Source organism: Triticum dicoccoides, chromosome 7A, assembly GCF_002162155.2.
Source record: "Triticum dicoccoides isolate Atlit2015 ecotype Zavitan chromosome 7A, WEW_v2.0, whole genome shotgun sequence".
NCBI classification, from domain to species: Eukaryota; Viridiplantae; Streptophyta; class Magnoliopsida; order Poales; family Poaceae; genus Triticum; species Triticum dicoccoides.
In genome coordinates this window covers 8,772,054-8,799,207 of record NC_041392.1, presented here as the reverse complement: position 1 = coordinate 8,799,207, position 27,154 = coordinate 8,772,054, and the positions used below count along the sequence as shown (strand labels likewise).

The window sequence follows — 27,154 nt, the reverse complement described above, 5'->3', positions numbered from 1 at the left end:
TTTTTTTACATAGCAATGGCGCACCAGGCAGAGGTGCGCCATTAGTAATCTTTTTTTTACATAGCAATTGCGCACCAGGCAGAGGTGCGCCATTAGTAATCTTTTTTATATATATATAGCAATGGCACACCAGCCAGAGGTGCGCCATAAGTAATTTTTTTGTTGTATGTAATAATTTTTTAGAAAATTAATATGAATATGAAACAATAATATTTTTTTATAAAAACAGTAATAATTGTTGTTTAACAACAATTGTAGTCTACACTTTTTTTTATTATTTTTTAAAAAATGAAGAGGGGAGAGGAGGCGCGGGTGGGATCGAGATCGAGATGGAGGGGGAATCGAGATCGATATGGAGGGCGATCGAGATCGAGTGTCCTCATGAATATTCAATATTTTATCATATTGAATATGAAAAAATATCATCAAATTTGAAAAAATATTCATGAATTCAAAAAGTTCCCATGAAATTAAAAAATATTCATGATATCAAAAAGTGCCCATGAAATACAACCGAGAAATGAAGACTACGATTTAAATACAGTCGATCTTAGCTAGCTATCTGTTCATAATCTTCTTGCCCTTATTTTTCACAAATGGAGTTCTTCTGTGGAATGGACGTCCTTTAGGTAGGGTGGTCCTGCTTCTTCTTGTGGTGTATGCTGCTACTTCATCGTCGTCGTCATGTTCGATCTTCGGGTCACCGTACTTGTCGAAGTCTTGCTCATTGGCTACTCCATCCATTTCGATGATCTTCCTTTTGCCTCTCCTCACGACAACACGACTGGGCTTTGACGGGTCGGTAATGAAGAAGCATTGGTCCACTTGGGAAGCCAGTACCCATGGCTCATTTTTCGCGGTGACGTTTGCGCCCACGGTCTTGGATTTGGCTTCGGGTATAACCATGGTGGTGAAATACCGGTCTTCTTTTAGGACGCTCTTGGCCCATCTGACACGGAACATCGGGACCTTCTCTCCAGCGTAGCTCAGCTCCCAGATCTCCTCGATCCTTCCGTAGTATCTGTCCTTGTCGTTACCGGTGTAGGATTTCATCGTTACCCCAGAGTTCTGATAACCATCACTCTTCATGTCCTTGTCCTCGGTGTAGAATGTGTAGCCGTTGATATCGTACGCCTCATAGGTCATTAGGTTGTGCTCGGCGCCCTGTGACAAGGCGAATATGAGTTGTTCTTCCACGGAAGAATCCTCATGTAAAGCGTACGACAGAAGCTTCTACTTGAACCAACGCGTGAAACATGAGTTGTGTTCTTTGATTATATCTCCGTCCGTCCTCTGTTGGCCTCGGTCATTGTACGTCTTCTCAATAAAGGTTTTGTGCTCTACCACCCAAGGATCGACCATGTCTATGTGTTGTAGCGCGACTAGGTTTGCTCTTTCAAAGTTGGCGAGTCGACCCTCGAAGTCGACATGCATTTCGCTGCGACCCTCACGGTGACCCCATCCAGCGAGCCTGCCGAGGTGCCTGTTGACGGGCAGACCAACGGGTTACTCGATGCCTAGATAATTCGTGCAGTAGGAGATGCACTCTTCAGTAGAAAGCCCCTGGCTATACTTCCCTCTGGACGTGACATGTTGCGAACGTATCCTTTGATGACACCATTCATCCTTTCGAACGGCATCATGCTGTGTAGGAACGTCGGCCCGAGTTGGATGATATCCTCCACAATATGGACCAGCAGATGCAGAATAACATCCAAGAATGCGGGCGGGAAGTACATCTCAAGCTCGCATAGTATCACCACGATCTCTTCCTGTAGCCTTCTGAGTTGCCTCACACCAACCGACTTCCGAGAGATGATGTCGAAAAAGTTGCATAGGCCAAATAGCGTTTCACAGACGTGCGCGTCCATGATCCCATGGATTGCTACTGGACGTATCTGCGTCATCAGCACGTGACAGTCGTGAGACTTCATCCCGCTGAACTTCTGCTTCACTGGGTCTAGGTATCTGCTTATCTTCCCCGCGTAACCATAAGTAAGTTTTACTCCTACGAGGCAGGTGAAAAACTGCTCTATCTCCTCCTGACTTAGAGTGAAGCACGCGAGAGGGTAGTCATTTCCGGTCTTCTTGGCCTTTTTGCCTTTGCGACGACTTTCTGTGTCCTGCTTCGCCTCATCATCATCATCATCATCATTAGCGTGAAGCTCCTGCCTAATGCCCATTGATTTCAAGTCTGCCCTTGCTTTCGGCCCATCTTTGGTCCTCTCTGGCATGTTGAGCAGGGTACCAAGCAGACTCTCGCACACGTTCTTCGTGATATGCATGGCATCAAGGCTGTGAGGCACACGGTGGATCTTCCAGTACGGCAAGTCCTAGAAAACAGACCTCGTTTTCCATACCTTCAGCAGTGGCTCTGGCGCCTTTCGCTTCTTTCCCGACTCTGGCGCCTTTTGCTTCTTTCCCGGCAGTGGGCATTCTTTCCAATTTTTCAATAGCCCGTCTATTTCCTCGCCGCTCCTCGTACGCGGGCATCTTCGGAGTTCGGTTTCACCATAAAACAGATCCTTGCGTTTCCTCCACGGGTCATCGTCGCGAAGCCACCTTCGATGTCCCATGAACACGGTTTTCGAAGACCCGAGATCTCTATCTAGCTGGTGATATGTTGTGTCATCCATGCACCTGACGCATCCAGAAAATCCGTGGACCACCTGCCCCGTGAGATATCCGTAACGAGATAGTCGTGCACTGTCGTGAGCAGTGCGGCTCTCATAGGGAAATATTCTTTCTCTACGGCATCCCACGTATTGGCTGGCGTTTTCCACAGCGTGTCTAGCTCCTCTTTCAGCAGCCCCAGATACAGATTGATGTTGTTCCCTGGTTGTTTCGGCCCTTCAATTAGCATACTCATGTGAATGTACTTCCTCTTCATGCACAACTAGGGGGAAGGTTGTACATACACACAAACACAGGCCAAGTGCTATGTGTGCTTCTCTGGCTGCCAAACGGATTGACTCCATCGGTGCTCGCGCCCAGCATGATGTTCCTTGGATCATTCCCAAATTCTGGGTGTTCGAAGTTCAACGCTTGCCACTGGCTCCCATCCTTAGGGTGACTCAGCATCTTGTCTTTTTTATTTATCTCCGGATCATTTGCGTCATCTTCTCGCTTCTTCTCCTCCCTATCCGCGTGCCAACGCAGGAGCTTTGCTACCTTCGGGTCCGCGAAATACCGCTGCAGACGAGGAGTGATCGGAAAGTACCACACTACTTTTTGAGGAACTTTCTTCCTCTTCTTGTATCGAGTGACGCCGCACACCGGACATATGGTAGACTCCGCGTGCTCGCCCCGATAAATGATGCAATTGTTCATGCACACATGGTATTTCACGTGCTGTAAATCCAGAGGACACACGACTTTCTTCGCCTCCTTGAAACTGGGTGCGCAATTGTTCCCCTTGGGAAGACGTTCGTGCCAGAATGACATGTTCTCGTCGAAGCATGCGTCGGTCATTTTGTGTTTTACCTTCATCTCCAAAGCCATGAGCGTTACTTTTAGACGGGTATCCTCGGGTCTGCATCCTTCATACAATGGAGTAACCGCGTCTATCTCCAGTTGTTCCAGCTTGGCTTTCTCTCGGGCGGCAGCTCTTGCGTTATCCGTCTGCTTGAGAAGCAGCTCTTGAATATGAGGGTCCTGCACCCAGCCCATCGATGGTCCATCGTCGTCTGCTCCTCCGGCATCTAGATCTTCATGATCATGCCCTTCGTCTGCTCCGGCATATTCCTCATCATCATGTCCGGCATCTTCTACATGATGACTGTGTACAGCATCACCGTCGTGATCATGTCCTGGAGATTCTTTGTCTTCTCGCCTGCCCGAGCCGCGGTGGTTGTCTTGCTGCCCTTCCTCATTTCTTGCCCGGCCCCCATGGACGACTTCATAGTCATCTTCATCACCTTGCCACTGATAGCCATCCATGAAACCTCGCAAGAGCAGGTGGTCCTGCACCTGCCCGGAATCCCGGCCCGCAATAAGGCTCTTCAGCTTGCATCTTCAACACGGACATCTAATCTCTGTCTCGTTCTTTTGAAGCATCTCGGCTTTCACAGAGCTCAAAAACCTATTCACGATGCCTTCGGTCATTGTGCGGATCATGGTCGCCTGCGGGGTAGAGCAAAATGATATTTTAGAACCAAGAAAAAAATTGGCATGACTTTTTGATGACCCACAAGTATAGGGGATCGCAACAGTTTTCGAGGGTAGAGTATTCAACCCAAATTTGTTGATTCGACACAAGGGGAGCCAAAGAATATTCTCAAGTATTAGCAGCTGAGTTGTCAATTCAACCACACCTGGAAACTTAGTATCTGCAGCAAAGTGTTTGGTAGCAAAGTAATATGATAGTGGTGATAACGGTAACAAAGTAAAGACAACAAAAGTAATGTTTTTGGTATTTTTGTAGTGATTGTAACAGTAGCAATGGAAAAGTAAATAAGCGTAAACTAGTGTATGGAAAACTCGTAGGCACCGGATCAATGATGGATAATTATGCCGGATGTGGTTCATCATGTAACAGTCATAACATAGGGTGACACAGAACTAGCTCCAGTTCATCAATATAATGTAGGCATGTATTCCGTAAATAGTCATACGTGCTTATGGAAAAGAACTTGCTTGACATCTTTTGTCCTACCCTCCCGTGGCAGCGGGGTCCTATTGGAAACTAAGGGATATTAAGGCCTCCTTTTAACAAAGAACCGGAACAAAGCATTAACACATAGTGAATACATGAACTCCTCAAACTATGGTCATCACCGGGAGTGGTCCCGATTATTGTCACTTCGGGGTTGCCGGATCATAACACATAGTAGGTGACTATAGACTTGCAAGATAGGATCCAGAACTCACATATATTCATGAAAACATAACAGGTTCAGATCTGAAATCATGGCACTCGGGCCCTAGTGACAAGCATTAAGCATAGCAAAGTCATAGCAACATCAATCTCAGAACATAGTGGATACTAGGGATCAAACCCTAACAAAACTAACTCGATTACATGATAAATCTCATCCAACCCATCACCGTCCAGCAAGCCTACGATGCAATTACTCATGCACGGCGGTGAGCATCATGAAATTGGTGATGGAGGATGGTTGATGATGACGACGGTGATGAATCCCCCTCTCCGGAGCCCCGAACGGACTCCAGATCAGCCCTCCCGAGAGAGATTAGGGCTTGGCGGCGGCTCCATATCGTAAAACGCGATGAAACTTTCTCTCTTATTTTTTTCTCCTCGAAATCCAATATATGGAGTTGGAGTTGGAGTTGGAGGGCCACCAGGGGGCCCACGAGGTAGGGGGGCGCGCCCAGGGGGGAGGGGCGTGCCCCCCACCCTCGTGGACAGGGTGTGGCCCCCCTGGTCTTCATCTTTGGCAAGGATTTTTTATTATTTATTCTAAGATATTCCGTGGAGTTTCAGGTCATTTCGAGAACTTTTGTTTTCTGCACATAAAACAACACCATGGCAATTCTGCTGAAAACAGCGTCAGTCCGGCTTAGTTCCATTCAAATCATACAAGTTAGAGTCCAAAACAAGGGCAAAAGTGTTTGGAAAAGTAGATACGATGGAGACGTATCACTTTCCCTAAAAATAGGACCAAAAAGAATGCATAGTGCCAAAATTCTCGCCGAAACGGAAATGAATCAACATTGCGGCAAAATATTGGCAACTATCGCATTTCAAATACCGGTACCTGCAAACACAAACATATATGCAACACCACAAACATATGCAACACCACAAACATACATAGATCTAGCTAGGCCACAAAAAGTGCATGTGCACGTTGTTGGAGCAAGCTAGGGAGAAAAAGTAGATCTACAACATGAAGATAACTTTCTCCTTACTTACCTATAAAAAAGGTAATTTCAACACTTAATTTTGATGAATCTAAGGTGCAAATGAGGTGAGGAGGAGGAGGCAGCCGACAAGCTTAGAGAAGGAGGTGGGGGGAATGAAGTGGGGAAAGTGAGTGTGTAGGTGTGGCTGTTCAAAAATATCTAGCTGGTCCCACGTTACTAATGGCGCACCACACAGCCATGCGCCATTAGTAACGCAACATACTAATGGCGCACCACACAGACATGTGCCATTAGTAGTTTTGCAAAAAAGTAAAAAAAACAATTTATATACTAATGGCGCACCGTTAGCGCCATTACTAGTTTAAACTAGTAATGGCGCACTGTGCAACGATGCGCCATTAGTAGTTTTGCAAAAAAGTAAAAAAAAAATACAGTAGTGGCGCACTCTATGGCTGTTACGCCATTAGTAGTTCTAACTACTAATGGCGCACTCTGCCCGGATGCGCCATTAGTATGTATGAAAAAATGAAAAAAAAACATTTTGTTACTAGTGGCGCACCGTGTGCCTGGTGCGCCATTAGTGTCTTCCACACTAATGGCCACCAACAGATGGTGCGCCATTAGTATATAGTAATGGCGCACCACATGTCTGGTGCGTCATTAGTGTCATTTCCATCTATAGCCCTTTTCCTAGTAGCACCTAAGATTCCTCTTGTTGGACCATTGCACAGATGTAAAAGAGGTGGAGTGATACGTCTCCAACGTATCTATAATTTTTTATTGCTCCATGCTATATTATCTACTGTTTTGGGCATTATTGGGCTTTATTATCCACTTTTATATTATTTTTGGGACTAACCTATTAACCGGAGGCCCAGCCCAGAATTGTCGTTTTTTCCCTATTTCAGTGTTTCGAAGAAAAGGAATATCAAATGGAGTTGAAACGGAATGAAATCAACTGGAGAAGTTATTTTTGGAAGGAAAGCTACCGGAAAACCTTGGAGTGCACACCAGGGGAGTCCCGGGCTGCCCACGAGGGTAGGGGGCGTGCCCACCCCCCTAGGGCACGCCCCTTGCCTCGTGGACAGCCCGGAGGTCCACCGACGTACTTCTTTCACCCATATATACCCACGTACCCTAAAACTTCAGAAGAGGAGAATAGATCGTGAGTTCCGCCTCCTCAAGCCTCTGTAGCCACCAAAAGTCAATCAGGACCCTGTTCCGACACCCTGCTGGAGGGGGGAAACCCTCACCAGTGGCCATCTTCATCATCCCGGCGCTCTCCATGACGAGGAGGGAGTAGTTCACCCTCAGGGCTGAGGGTATGTACCCGTAGCTATGTGTTTGATCTCTCTCTCTCAAGTTCTTGATTTGGCACGATCTTGATGTACGCGAGCTTTGCTATTATAGTTGGATCTTATGTTTCTTCTCCCCCTCTACTCTCTTGTAATGGATTGAGTTTCCCCTTTGAACTTATCTTATCAGATTGAGTCTTTAAAGATTTGATAACACTTGATGTATGTCTTGCCGTGCGTATCTGTGGTGACAATGGGATATCACGTGATTCACTTGATGTATGTTTTGGTGATCAACGTGCGGGTTCCGCCCATGAACCTATGCATAGGGGTTGGCACACGTTTTCGTTGTGATTCTCCGGTAGAAACTTTGGAGCACTCTTTGAGGTTCTATGTGTTGGTTGAATAGATGAATCTGAGATTGTGTGATGCATATCGTATAATCATACCCACGGATACTTGAGGTGACATTGGAGTATCTAGGTGACATTAGGGTTCTGGTTGATTTGTGTCTTACGGTGTTATTCTAGTACGAACTCTAGGCCTGTTTGTGACACTTATAGGAATAGCCCAACGGATTGATTGGAAAGAATAACTTTGAGGTGGTTTCGTACCTTCCATAATCTCTTTGTTTGTTCACCGGTATTAGTGACTTTGGAGTGACTCTTTGTTGCATGTTGAGGGATAGTTATATGATCCAACTATGTTATTATTATTGAGAGAACTTGCACTAGTGAAAGTATGAACCCTAGGCCTTGTTTCCTAGTATTGCAATACCGTTTACGCTCACTTTTACCACTTGTTACCTTGCTGTTTTTATATTTTCGGATTACAAAAACCTATATCTACCATCCATATTGCACTTGTATCACCATCTGTTCGCCGAACTAGTGCACCTATAAAATTTACCATTGTATTGGGTGTGTTGGGGACACAAGAGACTCTTTGTTATTTGGTTGCAGGGTTTGAGAGAGACCATCTTCATCCTACGCCTCCCACGGATTGATAAACCTTAGGTCATCCACTTGAGGGAAATTTTCTACTGTCCTACAAACCTCTGCACTTGGAGGCCCAACAACGTCTACAAGAAGAAGGTTGTGTTGTAGACATCAAGCTCTTTTCTGGCGCCGTTGCCGGGGAGGTGAGTGCTTGAAGGTATATCTTTAGATCTTGCAATCGAACATTTTTGTTTCTTGTTTTAGCACTAGTTTAGTTTATAAAAGATCTTGATGGAATTGAGTTTGATGGAATTGAGTTTACCTCATACGGTTCATCTTTTTAAAATCTTTCGTGAGAATGATGGAAAGGAAAATTGTGCTCAAGTGCCAGAAGAAGAATTACATAGAATGCTTGGCACTAAATATTTGAATGATGAGCATGATTGCAATGTTGTTAGTATGAATTCCTTGAATATCCATGATGCTAATGATATGCAAAGCCACAAGCTTGGGGAAGCTATGTTTGATGAAGATGATATTTTTTGGCCCCCAAGCTTTGATGAGCAAATTTACTATGATGAAAGCATGCCTCCTATCTATGATGATTATTATGATGACATGTATGCTATAAAGAATAATGATAACCATGGAACTTGTCATCTTGATCTTAATTTTCAATCACATGATAGTTATTTTGTTGAGTTTGCTCCCACTATTCCGAATGAGAAAAATTTTGCTTATGTGGAGAGTAGTAAAATTTCTATGAAAGTATTTCATGAAAAGAATGCTTTAGGTGCTGGTTATATTGTTGAATTCATTCATGATGCTACTGAAAATTATTAGGAGGGTGGAACATATGCTTGTAGGAATTGCAATAATATCAAGTTTCCTTTCTATGTGCTTAAAAATTTAAGGTTACGCTTGTTTTGCCTTCCTATGCTAGTTGATTATTGTTCCCATAAGTTGTTTGCTCACAAAATCCCTATTCATAGGAAGTGGGTTAGACTTAAATGTGCTAGTCATATTCTTCATGATTCTCACTTTATGTTTCAATTCTTATCTTTTATGCGAGCATCATTGAAATCATCATGCCTAGCTAGGGGTGTTAAACGATAGAGCTTGTTGGGAGGCAACCCAATTTTATTTTAGTTTCTTGATTTTTGGTTCTGTTTAGGAATAAATAATCCATCTAGCTTTTGTTTAGATGTGGTTTTATGTTTTATTTAGTGTTTGTGCCAAGTAGAACCTTTGGGAAGACTTGGGTGAAGCCTTTATGATCATGCTGTAAAAAACAGAAACTTTAGCGCTCACCAGATTAGCTTCAACGTTTTACTGGAGAGTGCTATTTAGTTGATTCTTTTTGAAGATGATTACTAGAAAAATTCCTCAGGTCAATCAATTTATTTTAGAATTTTTGGAGTTCCAGAAGTATACCTTTGATACAGATTACTACAGACTGTTCTGTTTTTGACAGATTCTGTTTTCATTGTGTTGCTTGCTTATTTTGATCAATCTATGGCTAGTAAAATAGTTTATAAACCATAGATAAGTTGGAATACAGTAGTTTTAACACCAATATAAATAAAGAATGAGTTTATTATAGTACCGTGAAGTGGTGTTTTGTTTTCTTTCGCTAACGGAGCTCACGAGATTTTCTGTTAAGTTTTGTGTTGTGAAGTTTTCAAGTTTTGGGTAAAGATTCGATGGACTATGGAATAAGGAGTGGAAAGAGACTAATCTTGGGGATTCCCAAGGCACCACAAGGTAATATTCAAGGACAACCAAAAGCCTAAGCTTGGGGATGCCCCGGATGGCATCCCCTCTTTTGTCTTCGTTCATCGGTAACTTTACTTGGAGCTATATTTTTATTCGCCACATGATATGTGTTTTGCTTGGAGCGTCAATTTATTTTGCTATTATTTTCTTTCTGTTATTTAGAATAATGTTTTGCATCTTTATTTTCAATAAAAATGTCAAGGATAGGCTTTACTATGCTTATTTTGCAAGTATACATGTTGCTGTTTGAAAACAGAAAGTTTACCGCTATTGCAAAAATTCCCTAGAAATGTCAGGATGTGATAAAATGTTGAAACCTTTTGCATAATAAGCTCAACAAAAATATGTTCAACAGAAAGTTTACATTGGGAATTTTATTTCATAATTTTTGGAGTTAGGGAAGTATGATGAATCTTGCATTCTTTACAGAATGTACTGTTTTGACAGATTGTTGTTATGTTTGCATTGTTTGCATATGTTTGCTTGTTTAATGATTCTATTTGAGGATAGGAGTATTAAAAATGCAGAGACATTTAGTATGCAATGTTGAATAACAATTTTAGTAATTTGTTACAGTAGAAGATGATAAGGTTTTGCATTGGTTTATACTAACTTATCTCATGAGTTCTTGTTGAGTTTGGTGTGGATGAAGCTTTCGAGATTTAGGAAACGGAGATATAAAAGGAATTAAGGAGACACAAAAGCTCAATCTTGGGGATGCCCAAGGCACCCCAAGATATTATTTCAAGAAGTCTCAAGCATCTAAGCTTGGGGATGCCCCGGTAGGCATCCCACCTTCTCTCTTCAACAACTATCGGTTAGTATCTGTTGAACCTAAGTTTTTGCTTCTTCACATGAGTTGTGCTATCCTTGCAATGTAGTTTTATTTAGCTTTTCTTGCTGCTTGAATAAAGTATCAAGATCTGAAGTTCTTAAAATGGGAGAGTCTTCACATAGTTGCACAATTATTCGACTACTCATTGATCTTCACTTATATCTTTCGGAGTAGTTTGTCGTTGCTCTAGTGCTTCACTTATATCTTTTTAGAGCACGGCGGTGGATTTGTTTTATAGAAACTATTGATATCTCATGCTTCACTTAGATTATTTTGAGAGTCTTAAATAGCATGGTGATTCGCTTAAATAATCTTAATATGCTAGGCATACAAGATTTGTAAGAATTCTCATGAGTGTGTTGGATACTAAGAGAAGTTTGATGCTTGATGATTGTTTTGAGATATGGAGGTAGTGATATTAAAGTTGTGCTAGTTGAGTAGTTGTGAATTTGAGAAATACTTGTGTTGAAGTTTGCAAGTGCCGTTGCATGCACGTATGGTAAACGTTATGTAACAAATTTGAAACATGAGGTGTTCTTTGATTGTCCTCCTTATGAGTGGCGGTCGGGGACGAGCGATGGTCATTTCCTACCAATCTATCCCCCTAGGAGCATGCGCATAGTGCTTTGGTTTTTGAGGGATTGTAGACTTTTGCAATAAGTATGTGAGTTCTTTATGACTAATGTTGAGTCCATGGATTATACGCACTCTCACCCTTCCATCATTGCTAGCCTCTTCGGTACCATGCATTTCCTTTCTCACATTGAGAGTTGGCACAAACTTCGCCATATCTTCCTCAAAACAACCACCATACCTACCTATTATGGCATTTCCATAGCTATTCCGAGATATATTGCCATGCAACTTTCCACCATTCTGTCCTTGATGACACATTCATCATTGTCATATTGCTTAGTATGATCATGTAGTTGACATAGTATTTGTGGCAAAGCCACCATTCATAATTCTTTAATACTTGTCACTCTTGATTCATTGCATATCCCGGTACATCGCTGGAGGCATTCATATAGAGTCATACTATGTTCTAGTATCGAGTTGTAAATAAATAGAAGTGTGATGATCATCATTTAATAAAGCATTGTCCCAAAAAAAGAAAGGCCAAAGAAAAAAAGGGAAGGCCCAAAAAAAGGGGCAATGCTACTATCCTTTTTTCCACACTTGTGCTTCAAAGTAGCACCATGTTCTTCATATAGCGAGTCTCATATATTGTGCTTCAAAGTAGCACCATGTTTTTCATATAGAGAGTCTCATATGTTGTCACTTTCATATACTAGTGGGAATTTTTCATTATAGAACTTGGCTTGTATATTCCTACGATGGGCTTCCTCAAATGCCCTAGGTCTTCGTGAGCAAGCAAGTTGGATGCACACCCACTTAGTTTCTTTTGTTGAGCTTTCATACATTTATAGCTCTGGTGCATCCGTTGCATGGCAATCCCTACTCCTTGCGTTAACATCAATCGATGGGCATCTCCATAGCCCATTGATTAGCCTCGTTGATGTGAGACCTTCTCCTTTTTTGTCTTCTCCACATAACCCCCATCATCATATTGTATTCCATCCATAGTGCTATGTCCATGGCTCACGCTCATGTATTGCGTGAAGGTTTATAAAGTTTGAGATTACTAAAATATGAAACAATTGCTTGGCTTGTCATCGGGGTTGTGCATGATGAGAGCATTCTTGTGCGACGAAAATGGAGCATGACTAAACTATATGATTTTGTAGGGATGAACTTTCTTTGGCCATGTTATTTTGAGAAGACATAATTGCTTAGTTAGTATGCTTGAAGTATTATTATTTTTTATGTCAATATGAACTTTTATCTTGAATCTTTCAGATCTGATTATTCATACCACAATTAAGAAGAATTACATTGAAATCATGCCGACTAGCATTCTGATGTCTACTATGCAACCTTCTTCGTGTAGACGTTGTTGGGCCTCCAAGTGTAGAGGTTTGTAGGGCAGTAGCAAATTTCCCTCAAGTGGATGACCTAAGGTTTATCAATCCCCTCCCTTAGTTAGTGTTTTCTTTTACCCTGCTAGGGTTGTAAGTTTGTAAGTATTTCTGTCTTCTTCTTTTCTTTACTTGTATGGACTTGTAACAGGACTTTGTTACTTTGTTGTTTTCAATAAAGAGCTGTGAGGCTGTTGCCTTGTAGTACATATTGAAAAAAAAGGTTTATCAATCCGTGGGAGGCGTAGGATGAAGATGTTCTCTCTCAAGCAACCCTGCAACCAAATAACAAAGAGTCTCTTGTGTCCCCAACACACCAAATACAACGGTAAATTGTATAGGTGCACTAGTTCGGCGAAGAGATGGTGATACAAGTGCAATATGGATGGTAGATATAGGTTTTTGTAAACTGAAAATATAAAAACAGAAAGGTAACAAGCGGTAAAAGTGAGCGTAAACGGTATTGCAATGATAGGAAACAAGGCCTATGGTTCATACTTTCACAAGTGCAAGTTCTCTCAACAATAATAACATAATTGGAACACATAACTATCCCTCAACATGCAACAAAGAGTCACTCCAAAGTCACTAATAGCAGAGAACAAACGAAGAGATTATGGTAGGGTACGAAACCACCTCAAAGTTATTCTTTCCAATCAATCCGTTGGGCTATTCCTATAAGTGTCACAAACAGCCCTAGAGTTTGTACTAGAATAACACCTTAAGACACAAATCAACCAAAACCCTAATGTCACCTAGATACTCCAATCTCACCTCAAGTATCCGTGGGTATGATTATACGATATGCATCACACAATCTCAGATTCATCTATTCAACCAACGTCGGTGGAGCTTTAGGGTACGTAAGTATATATGGGTACGTCGGTGGAGCTTAAGGGGCCCCACGAGGCAGGGGGCGCGCCCCCACCGTCATGAGCACCTCCCTTAGCTCCTGACGTGGGGTCCAAGTCCATCCGGTAGCTTTCCTTCCAAAAATAACTTCTCCAGTTGATTTTGTTCTGTTTCGACTCCATTTGATATTCCTTTTCTTCGAAACACTGAAATAGGCAAAAAACAGCAAATCTGGGATGGGCCTCCGGTTAATAGGTTAGTCCCAAAAATAATATAAAAGTGGATAATAAAGCCCAATATTGCCCAAAACAATAGATAACATAGAATGGAGCAATAAAAAATTATAGATAGGTTGGACACGTATCAAGCATCCCCAAGCTTAATTCCTGCTCATCCTCGAGTAGGTAAATGATCAAAAAAAATTGATGTGGAATGCTACTTGGCATAATTTCAAAGTAACTCTTCTTAATTGTGGTATGAATACTCAGATCTGAAAGATTCAAGACAAAAGTTCATATTGAAATAAGAATAATAATACTTCAAGCATACTAACAAAGCAATTATGTCTTCTCAAAATAACATGGCGAAAGAAAGTTATCTCTTAAAAATCAAATAGTCTGGTTATGCTCTATCTTCACCACACAAACTATTTAAATCATGCAAAACCCCGATGATAAGCCAAGCAATTGTTTCATACTTTTGACATTCTCAAAACTTTTTTAATCTTCATGCAATACATGAGCGTGAGCCACGGATATAGCACTATATGTGGAATAGAATGGTGGTTGTGGAGATGGAGATGCCCATCAATAGATATCAATGTGAGTGAGTAGGGATTGCCATGCAATGGATGCACTAGAGTTGTAAGTATATGAAAGCCCAACAAAAGAAACTAAGTGGGTGTCCATGCAACTCGCTTGCTCACGAAGACCTAGGGCAATTTGAGGAAGCCCATCGTTGGAATATACAAGCCAAGTTCTATAATGAAAAATTCCCACTAGTATATGAAAGTAACAAAATGAGAGACTCTCTATCATGAAGATCATGGTGCTGTTGGAAATATGCCCTAGAGGCAATAATAAATTGATTATTATTATATTTCCTTGTTCATGATACTCATTTATTATCCATGATAGAATTGTATTGATAGGAAACTCAGATACATGTGTGGATACATAGACAACACCATGTCCCTAGTAAGCCTCTAGTTGACTAGCTCGTTGATCAATAGATGGTTACGGTTTCCTGACCATGGACATTGGATGTCGTTGATAATGGGATCACATCATTAGGAGAATGATGTGATGGACAAGACCCAATCCTAAGCCTAGCACAAAGATCGTGTAGTTCGTATGCTAAAGCTTTTCTAATGTCAAGTATCATTTCCTTAGACCATGAGATTGTGCAACTCCCGGATACCGTAGGAATACTTTGGGTGTGCCAAATATCACAACGTAACTGGGTGGCTATAAAGGTACACTACAGGTATCTCCGAAAGTGTCTGTATGGTTGGCCCGAATCGAGACTGGGATTTGTCACTCCGTGTAAATGGGGAGGTATCTCTGGGCCCACTCGGTAGGACATCATCATAATGTGCACAATGTGATCAAGGAGTTGATCACGGGATGATGTGTTATGGAACGAGTAAAGAGACTTGCCGGTAACGAGATTGAACAAGGTATCGGGATACCGACGATCGAATCTCGGGCAAGTATCGTACCGATAGACAAAGGGAATTGTATACGGGATTGATTAAGTCCTTGACATCGTGGTTCATCCGATGAGATCATCGTGGATCATGTGGGAGCCAACATGGGTATCCAGATCCTGCTGTTGGTTACTGACCGGAGAACATCTCGGTCATGTCTGCATGGTTCCCGAACCCGTAGGGTCTACACACTTAAGGTTCGATGATGCTAGGGTTATAAGGAATAGATATACGTGGTTACCTAATGTTGTTCGGAGTCCCGGATGAGATCCCGGACGTCACGAGGAGTTCCGGAATGGTCCGGAGGTAAAGATTTATATATGGGAAGTCCTATTTTGGTCACCGGAAAAGTTTCGGGTTTTATCGGTAACGTACCGGGACCACCGGGAGGGTTCCGGGGGTCCACCAAGTGGGGCCACAAGCCCCAGAGGGCTGCATGGGCCAAGTGTGGGAGGGGACCAGCCCCAGGTGGGATGGTGCGCCCCCCCCCCCACAAGGGCCCAAGGCGCCTAAGGGGACGAGGGGGGCAAACCCTAAGAGCAGATGGGCCTTAGGGCCCATGCCTGGTGCGCCTCCCTCTCCCCCTCCACTTGGCCGCCACCCTAGATGGGATTGGGGCTGGCCGCCACCCCTAGGGAGGGAACCCTAGGTGGGGGCGCAGCCCCTCCCCTCCCCTATATATACTTGAGGTTTGGGCTGCCCAACACACACGATTCAATCTCCTTCTTGGCACAGCCCTACCCCTCTCCCTCCTCGTCTCTTGCGGTGCTTGGCGAAGCCCTACTGGAGTACCACGCTCCTCCACCACCACCACGCCGTCGTGCTGCTGCTGGATGGAGTCTTCCTCAACCTCTCCCTCTCTCCTTGCTGGATCAAGGCATAGGAGACGTCACCGGGCTGTACGTGTGTTGAACACGGAGGTGTCGTCCGTTCGGCACTAGGATCATGGGTGATTTGGATCACGACGAGTACGACTCCATCAACCCCGTTCACTTGAACGCTTCCTCTTAGCGATCTACAAGGGTATGTAGATGCACTCTCCTTTCCTCGTTGCTAGATTACTCCATAGATTGATCTTGGTGATGCGTAGAAAATTTTGAATTTCTGCTACGTTCCCCAACAGTGGCATCATGAGCTAGGTCTATGCGTAGTTTCTATGCACGAGTAGAACACAAAGTAGTTGTGGGCGTTGATTTTGTTCAATATGCTTACCGTTAGTAGTCCAATCTTGATTCGGCGGCATTGTGGGATGAAGCGGCCTGGACCGACCTTCCACGTACTCTTACGTGAGACTGGTTCCACCGACTGACATGCACTAGTTGCATAAGGTGGCTAGCGGGTGTCTGTCTCTCCCACTTTAGTCGGATCGGATTCGATGAAAAGGGTCCTTATGAAGGGTAAATAGCAATTGGCATATCACGTTGTGGTTTTTGCGTAGGTAAGAAACGTTCTTGCTAGAAACCCATAGCAGCCACGTAAAACATGCAAACAACTATTAGAGTACGTCTAACTTGTTTTTGCAGGGTATGCTATGTGATGTGATATGGCCAATCAGAATGTGATGAATGATATGTGATGTATGAGATTGATCATGTTCTTGTAATAGGAATCACGACTTGCATGTTGATGAGTATGACAACCGGTAGGAGCCATAGGAGTTGTATTTATTTATTGTATGACCTGTGTGTCATTGAACAACGCCATGTAATTACTTTACTTTATTGCTAACAGGTAGCCATAGTAGTAGAAGTAATAAGTTGGCGAGACAACTTCATGGAGACATAATGATGGAGATCATGATGATGGAGATCATGGTGTCATGCCGGTGACGATGATGATCATGGAGCCCCGAAGATGGAGATCAAAAGGAGCAATATGATATTGGCCATATCATGTCACTATTTGATTGCATGTGATGTTTATCATGTTTATACATCTTATTTGCTTAGAACGACGGTAGTAAATAAGATGATCCCTCATTAAAATTTATAGAACGTGTTCCCCCTAACTGTGCACCGTTGCGAAAGTTCGTCGTTTCGAAGCACCACGTGATGATCGGGTGTGATAGATTCTTACATTCACATACAACGGGTGTAAGACAGATTTACACACGCGAAACACTTAGGTTGACTTGGCGAGCCTAGCATGTACAGACATGGCCTCGGAACACAAGAGACCGAAAGGTCGAGCATGAGTCGTATGGTAGATACGATCAACATGAAGATGTTCACCGATGATGACTAGTCCGTCTCACGTGATGATCGGACACGGCCTAGTTGACTCGGATCATGTAATCACTTAGATGACTAGAGGGATGTCTATCTGAGTGGGAGTTCATAAGATGAACTTAATTATCCTGAACATAGTCAAAAGGTCTTTGCAAATTATGTCGTGGCTCGCGCTTTAGTTCTACTGTTTAGATATGTTCCTAGAGAAAATTTAGTTGATAGTTGATAGTAGCAATTATGCGGACTAGGTCCGTAAACTGAGGATTGTCCTCATTGCTTCATAGAAGGCTTATGTCCTTAATGCACCGCTCAGTGTGCTGAACCTCGAACGTCGTCTGTGGATGTTGCGAACATCTGACATACACATTTTGATAACTACGTGATAGTTTAGTTAAACGGTTTAGAGTTGAGGCACCGAAGACGTTTTGAAACGTCGCGAAACATATGAGATGTTTCGAGGGCTGAAATTGGGATTTCAAGCTCGTGCCCACGTCAAGAGGTATAAGACCTCCGACGATTTTCTTAGCCTGCAAACTAAGGGAGAAAAGCTCAATTGTTGAGCTTGCGCTCAGATTGTCTGAGTACAACAATCATTTGAATCGAGTGGGAGTTGATCTTCCAGATGAGATAGTGATGTTTCTCCGAAGTCATTACCACCAAGCTGCTAGAGCTTCGCGATGAACTATAATATATCAGGGACATATATGATGATCCTTGAGATATTCACGATGTTTGACACCACAAAAGTAGAAATCAAGAAGGAGCATCAATTGTTGATGGTTGGTGAAACCACTAGTTTCAAGAAGGGCAAGGGCAAAAGGGATACTTCATGAAACGGCAATTCAGCTGCTGCTCTAGTGAAGAAACCCAAGGTTGAACCCAAACCCGAGACTAAGTGCTTCTGTAATAAGGGGAACAGCCACTAGAGCAGAATTACCCTAGATACTTGGTAGATGAGAAGGCTGGCAAGGTCGATAGAAGTATATTGGATATACATTGTGTTAGTGTGTACTTTACTAGTACTCCTAGTAGCACCATGGTATTAGATACCGGTTCGGTTGCTAAATGTTAGTAAACTCGAAATAAAAGGCTGCGGAGTAAACGGAGACTAGCTAAATGTGAGCTGGCAATATGTGTTGGAAGTTTTTCCATGCTTGATGTGATCAAGCATCGCACGCTCCCTCTACCATCGAGATTGGTGTTTGCATTGAGCATAGACATGATTGGATTATGTCTATCGCAATATGGTTATTCATTTAAGGAGAATAATGGTTACTCTGTTTATTTGAATAATACCTTCAATGGTCTTGCACCTAAAATGAATGGTTTATTGAATCTCGATCGTAGTGATACACATGTTCATGCCAAAAGATATAAGATAGTAATGATAGTACCACCTACTTGTGGCACTGCCACGTAATTCATATCGGTATTAAACGCATGAGGAAGCTCCATGTTGATGGATCTTTGGGCTCACTCATTTTTGAAAGGTTTGAGACATGCGAACCATGTCTATTGGTGTATATGCATGAAGAAACTCCATGCAAATGGACCGTTTGGACTCACTTGATTTTGAATCACTTGAGACATGCGAATCATACCACATGAGCAAGATGACTGAAAGCCTCGTTTTCAGTAAAATGGAACTAGAAAGCAACTTGTTGGAAGTAATACATTTTGATGTGTGTTGTCCAATGAGTGCTGAGGAGTGTAGTGGATATCGTTATGTTCTTACTTCACAAATGATTTGAGTAGATGTTGAGTATATTTACTTGATGAATCACGAGTCTGAATTATTGAAAGGTTCAAGTAATTTCAGGGTGAAGTTGAAAGATCGTCGTGTCAAGAGGATAAAATATCTATGATATGATCATAGAGATGAATATCTGAATTACGAGTTTGGCACAGAATTAAGACATTGTGGAAATTGTTTCACAACTAATACGGCCTGGAACACCATAGTGTGATGGTGTGTCTGAACATCATAACTGCACCCTATTGGATATGATGCATACCATGATGTCTCTTATCGAATTACCATGGTAGTTTATGGGTTAGGCATTAGAGACAACCACATTCACTTTAAATAGGGCACCACGTAATTCCGATGAGATGACACCGTATGAACTATGGTTTAGAGAAACCTAAGCTGTCATTCTTAAAAGTTTGGGGCTGCGACGCTTATGTGAAAAAGTTTCAGGCTGATAAGCTCGAACCCAAAGCGGATAAATGCATCTTCATAGGACACCCAAAACAGTTGGGTATACCCCCTGTCTCAGATCCGAAAGCAATAAGGGATTGTTTCTAGAATCGGGTCCTTTCTCGAGGAAAAGTTTCTCTCGAAAGAATTGAGTGGGAGGATGGTGGAGACTTGATGAGGTTATTGAACCGTCTCTTCAACTAGTGTGTGGCAGGGCACAGGGAGTTGTTCCTGTGGCACCTACACCAATTGAAGTGGAAGCTTATGATAGTGATCATGAAACTTCAGATCAAGTCACTACCAAACCTCGTGGGATGACAAGGATGCGTACTACTTCAGAGTGGTACGTAATCCTGTCTTGGAAGTCATGTTGCTAGACAACAATGAACCTACGAGCTATGGAGAAGCGATGGTGGGCCTGGATTCCAAAATGGCTCGAGGCCATATAATCCGAGAGAGGATCCATATATGAAAACAAAGTGTAGACTTTGGAAGAACTACTTGATGGTCGTAAGGCTGTTAGGTACATATGGATTTTAAAAGGAAGACGGACAATGATGGTAAGTATCACCATTAAGAAAGCTCGACTTGTCGTTAAGATGTTTTCCGACAAGTTCAAGTAGTTGACTACGATGAGACTTTCTCACTCGTAGCGATGCTAAGAGTCTGTTGGAATTATATTAGCGATTACTGCATTATCTATGAAATCTTGCAGATAGGATGTCAAAACATTGTTTCCTCGACGGTTTTCTTGAGGAAAGGTTGTATGTGATACAACCGGAAGGTTTTGTCAATCCTGAAAGATGCTAATAAGTATGCAAAGCTCCAGCAATCCTTCTAAGGACTGGAGTAAGCATCTCGGAGTTGGAATGTATGCTTTGATGAGATGATCAAAGATTTTGGTGTATACAAAGTTTATGAGAAACTTGTATTTCCAAAGAAGTGAGTAGGAGCACTATAGAATTTCTGATGAATATATGTTGTTGACATATTGTTGATCAGAAATGACGTAGAATTTCTGGAAAGCATATAGGGTTATTTGGAAAGTGTTTTTCAATGGAAAGCCTGGATTAAGCTACTTGAACATTGAGCATTAAGATCTATAAGGATAGATCAAAATGCTTAATAGTACTTTCAAATGAATACATACCGTGACAAGATTTTGAAGGAGTTTAAAATGGATCGACAAAGAAGGAGTTCTTGGCTGTGTTATAAGGTGTGAACATTGAGTAAGACTCGAAACCTGACTGCGGTAGAATAGAGAGAAAGGACGAAGGTCGTCCCCTATGCTTTAGACATAGGCTCTACAGTATGCTATGCTATGTACCGCACCTGAAGTGTGCCTTGCCATGAGTCAGTCAAGGGGTACAAGAGTGATCCAAGAATGGATCACAGGACAGCGGTCAAAGTTATCCTTAGTAACTAGTGGACTAATGAATTTTCTCGATTATGGAGGTGGTAAAAGAGTTTGTCGTAAAGGGTTACACCGATGCAAACTTTGACACTAATCCAGATTATTCTGAGTAGTAAACTGGATTTGTATAGTAGAACAGTTATTTGGAATAGCTCCAAATAGAACGTGGTAGCTGCATCTAGGAGATGACATAGAGGTTTGTAAAGCACACACGGATCTGAAAGGTTCAGACCCGTTGACTACAACATCTCTCACAAGCATAACATGATCAAACTCAGAGCCCATCGAGTGTTAATAACATGGTAATGTGAACTAGATTATTGACTCTAGTAAACTCTTTGGGTGTTAGTCACATGGGGATGTGACCTTGAGTGTTAATCACATAGCAATATGAACTAGATTATTGACTCTAGTGCAAGTGGGAGACTGTTGGAAATATGCCCTAGAGGCAATAATAAATTGATTATTATTATATTTCCTTGTTCATGATAATCGTTTATTATGCATGCTAGAATTGTATTGATAGGAAACTCAGATACATGTGTAGATACATAGACAACACCATGTCCCTAGTAAGCCTCTAGTTGACTAGCTCGTTGATCAATAGATGGTTACGGTTTCCTGACCATGTACATTGGATGTCGTTGATAACGGGATCACATCATTAGGAGAATGATGTGATGGACAAGACCCAATCCTAAGCCTAGCACAAAGATCGTGTAGTTCGTATGCTAAAGCTTTTCTAATGTGAAGTATCATTTCCTTAGACCATGAGATTGTGCAACTCCCGGATACCGTAGGAATACTTTGGGTGTGCCAAACATCACAACGTAACTGGGTGGCTATAAAGGTACACTACAGGTATCTTCGAAAGTGTCTATTGGGTTGGCACGAATTGAGACTGGGATTTGTCACTCCGTGTAAACGGGGAGGTATCTCTGGGCCCACTCGTTAGGACATCATCATAATGTGCACAATGTGACCAAGGAGTTGATCACGGGATGATGTGTTACGGAATGAGTAAAGAGACTTGCCGGTAACGAGATTGAACAAGGTATCGGGATACTGACGATCGAATCTCGGGCAAGTATCGTACCGCTAGACAAAGGGAATTGTATACGGGATTGATTAAGTCCCTGACATCGTGGTTCATCCGATGAGATCATCGTGGAGCATGTGGGAGCCAACATGGGTATCCAGATCCCGCTGTTGGTTATTGACCGGAGAACGTCTCGGTCATGTCTGCATGGTTCCCGAACCCGTAGGGTCTACACACTTAAGGTTCGATGACGCTAGGGTTATAAGGAATAGATATACGTGGTTACCGAATGTTGTTCGGAGTCCCGGATGAGATCCCGAACGTCACGAGGAGTTCCGGAATGGTCCGGAGGTAAAGATTTATATATGGGAAGTCCTATTTTGGTCACCGGAAAAGTTTCGGGTTTTATCGGTAACGTACCGGGACCACCGGGAGGGTCCCGGGGGTCCACCAAGTGGGGCCACAAGCCCCGGAGGGCCGCATGGGCCAAGTGTGGGAGGGGACCAGCCCCAGGTGGGCTGGTGCGCCCCCCCCACAAGGGCCCAAGGCGCCTAAGGGGAGGAGGGGGGGGCAAATCCTAAGGGCGGATGGGCCTTAGGGCCCATGCCTGGTGCGCCTCCCTCTCCCCCTCCACTTGGCCGCCACCCTAGATGGGATTGGGGCTGGCCGCCACCGCTAGGGAGGGAACCCTAGGTGGGGGCGCAGCCCCTCCCCTCCCCCTGTATATACTCGAGGTTTGGGCTGCCCAACACACACGATTCAATCTCCTTCTTGGCGCAGCCCTACCCCTCTCCCTCCTCGTATCTTGCGGTGCTTGGAGAAGCCCTGCTGGAGTACCACGCTCCTCCACCACCACCACGCACTACAAGAAACTTGTTAATTCATGACGGATTTCCCGTGACAATTTTGATATCTTTCATGGACGACCCAGTATAGCCCGCTGAGCCCGCTAAAGCCCGCTCAAGCCCGCCTAAGCATTCCCCGTATATAATGCAAACCCTAAAACTTGCTCCCCAGCCCCCTCCCTCCCCCTCCTCCACATCCTTTCCTCTCGCGAGCCCCCTCTCTCCCACACGCGACTCCTCGCGCCACCGCCCGATTCCGTCGACTTCCCGCGGGTATGGCTGGTGCGCAGCACACCCCCATCTTCCTCTCGCTCCGCTCCTTCCTCCCCTCTAGCTAGATTCACAGCTCCCGGCCACCAGCGCTCGCCAGCAGGCCCTCCCCATGGCTAGGGTTTCGGCGCCGGGGCAGCTCCGATGGATCCTCTCCGTCGCCGGCTGCCGGTGCTGCTAGAACGGGGTGGTGTGGATGCCCTCCTCCCGCAGGATGTGCTGAGGCGACGCAACCTGCAGCGGCATGGGAGTCGGGACGAGCGCGGGCGCCACGGCCTTGTCTCGCTCGACGATGGTGGCCGCGAACTCCGGTGGTCCTTCTCCTCCTCTACCTCGAAGGACGTGCTTCGGTACAACTCAGGCACCCCTGCCCCTGAAGCCTGTCCTCTCATCCGGTGATGTACAGGTCGTCCTCGAGTGCGTCGATTTGCCTCCTCCTCAACACGGCACCTGCAACCTAGATGTGGACGTGGTGAGCTCCCTCTCCCCCCCCTTCCTGTACCCAAAATCTGGATGGCACTTGTATCTGTAGTCACTTGCATCTGTACATACATACGCATGAATAAGTTTCTCATTAATTTTTGAGTACATTATATTGAACCTAATTGTACTAGCTACCCTGTAAGCTATGAGAAGGAATTGTTTCATTGAAAGGGCCAAACACAATGATAACGACTCTTGCATTAGTTGAAGGGGTCAAAGAAATAGCATCAAAATATATTGAATTGAAATGTACTAATATATTGAAGTGAAAGTTACTATGCACATAATTTTGTAGAGCTAAATATATTGTGGCTATCCTACCCTGGTTGCAATATATTGAAGTGCAACAGGATTTGGATGTGAGATGTAGGCACGTTCATTCTGTTAACTGGTAGTTTTTACCGTGTGGCAATATATTTTGGGTCTGTTTTGATGGATACCAATGCCGGCCTTACCAATTTCTTGGTTGTGCCCGTGACTTTTGGATACTGCTTGGATTGAAGCCATTTTTGGCTCGCCCAGCTCAGGTTGGCCGCGCCCCTACAGGATTTTCGCCAATTAGCGGGCGAAACGAAGGCGTGGAAAATGTCGGCCAATAATTTGGCAGCCAAATTGTGCGCACGTCTTATTATCTTGGCCGACCGCACGACATCGTCGGCAGTGGCCGAATCCGCCACCATTCTTGACGCCTTGCACTGTCCGCCAGGCTAATTATGATACAAATTAAACCATGACATCATGAAGCTCCAACTAAGCCTGATTGTGATTATATTCAATTCAGTCTTGCTAATATGATATAGTGTTTTATCGGTCCATTATGCATGCTGTAAATTCTTGAGACCAAACTATACACTACCTCGTTCAATCCAAACAAATATTGGCGATTCTGCTGGCTTTAAACATTTTGGAAGAATTTAGTTAGTGAAGTAAGACATTTTGGAAGGCACAATTCTTTTAAGATTTTGGTTCAGTTTAGAAAACATTTACATGTTAGTCTTAGTGAAATGAAACTGCACTTCTGATTTTCAACCAATTTCTTTGCTCTGGACAATATAGTCGGTACACCTCTGCTTGGTCGACGCCGACAATATACCAATACAGTTTAAGTTTTGGATTTGTTAAGATGTAGTCTTGGCCTTGCATCTTCAGTTTAGGTTTGCATTACAAAGATTGCTCTGTACTTTGCTTGTTTTCATATTAGGTTTATTGGTGGGATTGCTGAATGTAAGATTGCTCTGTACTTATTTCCTGTGCTTACAACCTACTAGCAGCAGTATTTTAACTGCTTAAAGCCATTTGCTCTTGTTATTCATGATGTTGCAAATTTCTGTAAGGTATTCGAAAATAGTTCAAGAGTAACTCATTTGCATTACAATGAACCAAAAGATGCTAGAGTGGTCTTCACACTTATTTTGATACGTACGAGCATATTTCAAGCAGCTAAAGCTGCAAGTTATAGACAGAGTTTACGTAATGTTGCTGCTTCTATTCCGCACACTAAAAAGACAGCTTGTACTTAGAGCTGAATGGAAATATTCTGTAATTTTTGTTTGATAAGTTTTTTCCATTCCATTGATCCAGGTTTGGGTCTTCTCATTAGGTAGACGATGTAGCAGAGCTTGAGGCATCAACCAAGATGCTTGAGGCGTTGCATGTTGAAAAAAAATCAAGAAACACATGTAAGTACTATGGTGCAGCAGTTCCATTGTTTTCCATTCCATGGCATATGGGATGAATCACTAATGCTCTTTCTATGCAACATGACACATGATTTCTTACATGGCATTCTTCTCCTTGACCGATGTGTAAAATTGTGGTGTACTGTTGTATTATGCTCTCTACTGTGCTCCTTGCTAGTATATTGTAACCAGTGAGTGCTCAGCCATATCAGTATCGCACACGTTGGGAATTCGTCTTTGGGAGCTTGCAGATTTTATTAGTTGTCAGTTTAACTCGTCTAGAGAAGAAATTCAGTTTAAAGACATGTATTAAATGCAAGAAAATGTAAGTGGGCAACCCCTGGCCCTTATCATATATAATCGTTATGCACAGTAGTACTTGAATAATAATATCAATTTAGGTTTCTAATTTTTTTTGGCAGATTTATATGCCCTCAACTTTTTCTGCTACAACACTTGAGTTTTGTGATGTATAGTTTGTTATGTTGTCACTTATAGGTCATCTCTAGAAATGTCTAATGTTTGTTCTAATTTTGTGCAGATCATGTTATTCCTACTTGGTGCAGCCTATCACATATGCCATGACATGGTGTAGTTGCGATCAAGAGGGGGCCAACGACAAGAAGTTGAATAAGAATCTTTTGTATATGTTTTTGATGTAAACTGGATTGTGTTGGTTCTAACCTTGCTATGTGTTTGTATTTCGTCAATTGATGTTGTAAATTGTCTATTCACGGAGGATTTTGGGGATTGCTATGTTGTATATACATGTGGATGGCTTCATAAATACTCTTTATCTTGGGCCAAAGTTGGCATTATGATCTGTGTAAATGCTAAAACAATGTACTTGCTCAAAATTTCATGGAGGGAAATGGGTTAATTTGCCGGATAAAATTTAAATTTTGCATAAATCCATGACGGTTTCTATGACAAAAACAGTATCCATGTAGGCAGCCACGTCATTCCAATAGGTCTATCCAAAATGCTACATGGCGCTTGTCTGTGACGGCCCATTCCGTCACAAACGCTCAGGCCTAGTTTGGGCTGGGCGGGCCAGGGGCTAGACCTGTGACGGTCAAGATCCGTCATGGAAGGTGAGGTGTCAAATTATGACGCGATATACATGACGGATTCGAAATCCGTCATGCCCGGCCATCCTTGACGGATTTTCACTGCCCCGTGACAGACTGGAACCGTCATGTATTAACAGATTTCTTGTAGTGACGCCGTCGTGCTGCTGCTGGATGGAGTCTTCCTCAACCTCTCCCTCTCTCCTTGCTGGATCACGGCATAGGAGACGTCATCAGGCTGTACGTGTGTTGAACACGGAGGTGCCGTCCGTTCGGCACTAGGATCATCGGTGATTCGGATCACGACGAGTACGACTCCATCAACCCCGTTCACTTGAACGCTTCTGCTTAGTGATCTACAAGGGTATGTAGATGCACTCTCCTTCCCTCGTTGCTAGATTACTCCATAGATTGATCTTGGTGATGCGTAGAAAATTTTGAATTTCTGCTACGTTCCCCAACAGGTGCTACTTTGAAGCACAAGTGTGGTAAAAGGATAGTAGCATTGCCCCTTCTCTCTTTTTCTCTCATTTTTTATTTTATTTTTTATTTGGGCCTTTTCTCTTTTTTTATGGCCTCTTTTTTTTCTCTTTTTTCGTCCAGAGTCTCATCCCGACTTGTAGGGGAATCACAGTCTCCATCATCCTTTCCTCACTGGGACAATGCTCTAATAATGATGATCATCACACTTTTATTTTTCTTACAACTCAATACTTA

At 43.1% G+C, this 27,154-nt stretch overlaps 1 pseudogene; it reads left to right on the top strand.

Moving 5' to 3' along the window:
- The window catches only part of LOC119332764, an 86,695-nt pseudogene that overhangs the window by 6,722 nt on the left and 52,819 nt on the right, over positions 1 to 27,154 (top strand).